The 6,000-nt window shown below is 33.1% G+C and overlaps 1 long non-coding RNA gene across 1 annotated transcript in view; it reads left to right on the plus strand.

Annotated features, from left to right (window-relative positions):
* The window catches only part of LOC139509402 (uncharacterized), a 39,362-nt gene extending 35,056 nt beyond the window's left edge, over positions 1 to 4,306 (plus strand). Inside the window, exon 3 of the long non-coding RNA XR_011661726.1 lies at positions 4,296 to 4,306. This is a non-coding gene — a long non-coding RNA (uncharacterized lncRNA). The remainder of the gene's footprint in view (positions 1 to 4,295) is intronic.
* Positions 4,307 to 6,000: the final 1,694 nt, after the last annotated feature.

The raw sequence follows: 6,000 nt of genomic DNA on the forward strand, positions 1-6,000 counted from the left end.
CGGGGATGTGAAAAAAAAGGGATGGGGGGGTTTAAATTTTTCTCATTTCAGATTTCATAAATAAAAAGAAAATTTCTTCAAACATTTTTTTGAGAGGATTAATATTCAACAGCATAGTGAATTGCTCAAAGGCAAAAAAAACTTTTAAGTTCATTAGACCACATTCATTCTGTGTCAGAAACCTATGCTGTGTCAACTATTTAATTTTAGATTTAAAAAGTTTGAAGAAGAAATCTTTAATTGATTTGTAAAATCTTGACATTTTTTTTTGTGTAAAAAAAACCCATGTAATGTCAAAAATTTGATCACAATCCAAATTCAGAGCTGTATCACGCTTGAATGTTTTGTCCATACTTGCCCCAACTGTTCAGGGTTCGACCTCTGCGGTTGTATAAAGCTGCGCCCTGTGGAGCACCTGGTTGGTTATTATCTTGAATATTATTATAGATAGAGATAAACTGTAAACTGTAATAATGCTCAGCAAAGTAAGATCTACAAAAAAATTAACATGAGCAAAATGGTCAATTGATCCCTTAAGGAGTTATTGCCCTTTATAGTAATTTTACCAATTTTTCATAAATTTTTGTAATCTTTATAAAAATCTTCTTCTCTGAAACTAATGGGTCAAATTTAACCAAACATGGCCACAATCATCATTGGGGTATCTTGTTTGAAAAATGTGTCCAGTGACCTGGCCAACCAAGATGGCCTCCATGGCTAAAAATAGAACATAGGGGTAAAATGTAGATTTTGGCTTATATCCCTGAAACCAAAGCATTTAGAGCAAATCTGAAATGGGGTAAAATTGTTTATCAAGTGAAGATCTATCTGCCCTGGAATTTTCAGATGAATTGGACAACTGGTTGTTGGGTTGCTTCCCCCCTCATTGGTAATTTTTAAAGAAATTTTACTGTTTTTGGTTATTATCTTGAACACTATTATAGATAGAGATAAACTGCCCTTTATGCCAAACTTTATTGAAAGCTCTATATACATTACCAAATCAATTGAAGTTAAAGAGTATAAGCCCTTATTCACTTGTTCCAATTTTTAATATGCCAAAAACATTAGGCAACTATATTTTGAACATCAGTTACATTTTAATAATTGATCTTTTTGTTTTTCAAATATGAGAGTTGTTAATGATTCAGATGTCGTTAAGCTTGTTACAAAGACGTAGTGATGCTGAGCATGATGTTGGTACTACTAAGCGTTACACGACGATCCTCTTATAAGGTGATTTCTACGGTTTCCAAGAACGTTTCAAGCGTTCAAGCTTATAATTGATGAGGTCAAATTACTGCTGCAAATTTGGTAACCAGAGTTTGATTTGTCTGAAAATGCATAGTTTTACAAATGAAACTCAAAGTGTTCGTGTACATATTTTTTTTAATGAATATTCATTTGCAGGAGTTGTCAGTCTTTCCTGGCCATAATTGAACATTTTTCTTTTGGCAGCAGTTCGCATTAATGAATCATACATTAATTTCCAAATTTACACAGATTTATTTTTAATATGAATTACATTTTATATTCCCTATTTATTGCATATTTATACATACTCCTTCTGTTACATTTCTTTCTGTATCCGTTTCAATTTCCATTTCCGTTTCCTTTCTATATTTTATAATCTCCTGATGCTTTCTTTGTGGCAAAATATCTAGGTAGTTAAACATTTTGGATATATGTTTTTTCATTTCCTTATTTTTGTGGCATTATGCATATCCTTTGTTTGTTATAATTGCCAGCAATGGTTTTTCTCTATATTTTTTTTATTTACAAAAAAATTATAGATGTTGCTTTTGACATTTAAACTTGTAGAAAGACAATGTTCCTTAAACTGGCACTAGTTGTCAAAATCATGTTCACCAACACACATTGACATAATTATCAGCAAGATATTATCACATTATGCCACTATTGCACTTCAGTCTGATCAAAAACATACTTAAGATTTGTCAACATGATTTAGAGTACCATCGCAGTTCAGATGCCTTCATATATTTCAAGCTATAAACAGTTCAAGTGGTGAATAAACTAAACAGAGTAGAAGATCTGCTATTATCACAAAAATCCCTAAGGTGTCGTTGTCAGTTTTTCTTGTTGTCTGTGTCATCATCGTCGTAGTCTGCATTATTGTCTTAAGACACATTTGGTTTCCAGACAATAAAATTAGTTTAATAGAAATCCACTCTATGAGATTTTTTTCTTCAAATTTTTTAAAATTTGCAAGAAGAAATATTCAATTGCACAGCATTGCACCATAGATTTTTAAGATCTTTGACCACATTTATTTTGTGACAGAAACCTATATCACATCAAAAATTTTATCACAATTCAATTTCAGACAGTATCAAGCTTGAATATTGTGTCCAAATTTGCTCCAAATATTCAGGGTTTGACCTCTGCATTCGTATCAGGCTGCGAGCAAAGCATTTTATTGTCGAGCCTGCAACTTTTGTTGCAGAAAGCTCGACATAGGGATAGTGATCCGGCGGCGGCGGCGGCGGCGGCGGCGGCGGCGGCGGCGGCGGCGTTAGCTAACTTCTTAAAAGCTTTATATTTTAGAAGGTGGAAGACCTGGATGCTTCATACTTTGTATATAGATGCCTTATGTTACGAAGTTTCCGTCAGTCACATGTCCAATGTCCTTGACCTCATTTTCATGGTTCAGTGACCACTTGAAAAAAAAGTTCAAATTTTTTGTAATGTTGAATTCTCTCTTATTATAAGTAATAGGATAACTATATTTGATATGTGCGTACCTTGCAATGTCCTCATGTCTGTCAGACAGTTTTCACTTGACCTCGACCTCATTTCATGGATCAGTGAACAAGGTTAAGTTTTGGTGGTCAAGTCCATATCTCAGATACTATAAGCAATAGAGGCTAGTATATTCAGTGTATGAAAGGACTGTAAGGTGTACATGTCCAACTGGCAGGTGTCATCTGACCTTGACCTCATTTTCATGGTTCAGTGGTTATAGTTAAATTTTTGTGTTTTGGTCTGTTTTTCTCATACTATATGCAATAGGTCTACCTTATTTGTTGTATGGAACGATTGTAAGGTGTACATGTCTAGCGAGCAGATTTCATGTGACCTTGACCTCATTTTCATGGTTCAGTGATCAAAGTTAAATTTTTGTGTTTTGGTCTGTTTTTCTCATACTATATGCAATAGGTCTACTATATTTGTTGTATGGAACGATTGTAAGGTGTACATGTCTTGCGGGCAGATGTCATGTGACCTTGACCTCATTTTCATGGTTCAGTGGTCAAAGTTAAGTTTTTGAGTTTTGGTCTTTTCATCTAATACTATATGCCATAGGTCAACTATATTTGGTGTATGGAAATATTTTATGATCTTTATGTCAGTCGCACAGGTTTTATTTGACCGTGACCTCATTTTCACGGTTCATTGCACAGTGTTAAGTTTTGTGTTTTGGTTTATTTTTCTCATACTATATGCAATAGGTCTACCTTATTTGTTGTATGGAACGATTGTAAGGTGTACATGTCTAGCGAGCAGATTTCATGTGACCTTGACCTCATTTTCATGGTTCAGTGATCAAAGTTAAATTTTTGTGTTTTGGTCTGTTTTTCTCATACTATATGCAATAGGTCTACTATATTTGTTGTATGGAACGATTGTAAGGTGTACATGTCTTGCGGGCAGATGTCATGTGACCTTGACCTCATTTTCATGGTTCAGTGGTCAAAGTTAAGTTTTTGAGTTTTGGTCTTTTCATCTAATACTATATGCCATAGGTCAACTATATTTGGTGTATGGAAATATTTTATGATCTTTATGTCAGTCGCACAGGTTTTATTTGACCGTGACCTCATTTTCACGGTTCATTGCACAGTGTTAAGTTTTGTGTTTTGGTTTATTTTTCTTAAACTATAAGTAATAGGTCAACTATATATGTTGTATAAAAGCATTGCTAGCTGTACATGTCTGTCTGGCATGGTTCATCTGACCTTGACCTCATTTTCAAGGTTCATTGGTCTATGTTTTGTTATCTTGGTTAATGTTAAGTTTATGTGACAGTTGTTATAAAGCTTAGCTTTATACTAAGGACTATCAACATAATATCAATGATTAGTATAGAAGGCGAGACATTTCAGCGTGTGCACTCTTGTTATATTATTTAGTCATTTGGTGATAATATAAAACAATTTCTACAAACTACAGTAAGATGATGTCTTTTCATATACTGATTTGCATGTTTTGTATAAAAAGCTTTTATTTCTATTTGGTACATTTTGTATTTGTTTTTATTATTTTTTTTAAAGCTATTCACCAACTATGTACCAAATGGTGTTAATTCCTCTAATAGTGATTCATGGATGCAAGGAGGAATGCTCCAGATGTCAGCAGTCAGGAGGACATTTTGTTTATTGGTGACCTTTGACATTGGTTTGATTTTCATAATATGGGTGATATATACTCAGGTATGTTTCAACTCAAAATTAGATAATTTTATATAGATATCAATTGTTTTCGAGCCTGCAACTTTTGTCTCAAAAGCTAGACATATCTATAGCAATCCTACATTCTGTCTTGTTTGTTGTCATCATCAGCATCACAGTGTCCACAAATATTCACTCTTATTAAAGTTTTAAAATTTTAATAGCTTTCTTTCTTAAGCTATTGTCTTGATTTCTACCAAACTAGGACAGACGCTTGTTTATCATTGTTTATCATGTTTATGATAATAAGATATAGTATCCAGAAGTAAATTTTGTAAAAAAAAATCCTGTTTGTCCCTATTATACTTATAAATGGACTATTTTTTTCTGCAGTTAACATTACATTCACTATGTGGTTAAAGTTTGATTTTTTTATAACTTTTTTTAACTATCCTGGATTTGTACTAATCTTGGACAGAAGATGTGGTATGATTGCCAATAAGACAACTCTCCACAAGAGACAGAATGACACAGAAATTAACAACTATCATAGGTCACTGTATGGACATCAACAATGAGGAAAGCCCATACTGCATAGTCAGCTATAAAAGTCTTTGAAAATGATAAATGTAAAACAATTCAAACGAGAAAACTAATGCCTAATTTTTGTAAAAAAAAATGAAGGAAAAACAAATATGTTACACATCAACGATTGACAACCACTGAATCAGTTTTTCTTCCAGTTAACATTACATACAGTCTGCATTTAAAGTTAATAAAAACTTTTATTAGATTCATAAACTTTCCTGGATATTTATACTACCGCAAAATGTTTGCGGTAGTATATTGGTATGCCGTCGTCATCGGCATCCGAAAATGGATGGTTTCCGGATAATTACTTTAGTATAAGTAAATAGAAATGAATAAAATTTTAACACAATGTTAATAAGCACAAAAGGAAGCTTGGATTGAATTTGGGGGTTATGGTCCCTAAGGTTTAGGAATCAGGGGTCCAAAGGGGCCCAAAACAAGCATTTATCTAGTTTCAGGACAATAAGTTGTGTATAAGTATTTCAATTGCTCTGAAATTGTACCACGATGTTAAATTTATGAGTAGAAGGTTGGGATTTATTTTAAGGGTTAGGTGGCAAACAGTCAAGGAATAAAGGGCAAAAAAAGGGCCAAAAACAAGCATTTTTGTAGTTTCAAGACAATAACTTGTGTAAAAGTGTATGAATCTTTCTGAAATTATACCACAAGATTCCATACTACAAAAGGATGGTTAGGATTGACTTTGGGGGGGGGGGGGGTTATGGCTCAAACCATTTATGAATTAGGGGCAAAAAGGGGAAAAACAAGGGTTTTTTTCTGGTTAAAGGACAGTTAAGACAATTTGAAAGCAGTGTACGAAAGGTAATCCAAAAGTAATATTTGAACTACTTCTCACTACTTTTAAATATGTGTATTTGAAATTTGCCAATACATATAACTTCAGTATTAATAAACTTCATTGGAAATTTTCCAATAACTTCAGTATAATAAACTTCATTGGATATTTGCCTTGCCAATAATTTTAGCATAATTGGAA

Source organism: Mytilus edulis, unplaced genomic scaffold, assembly GCF_963676685.1.
Source record: "Mytilus edulis unplaced genomic scaffold, xbMytEdul2.2 SCAFFOLD_178, whole genome shotgun sequence".
Classification (NCBI taxonomy): domain Eukaryota; kingdom Metazoa; phylum Mollusca; class Bivalvia; order Mytilida; family Mytilidae; genus Mytilus; species Mytilus edulis.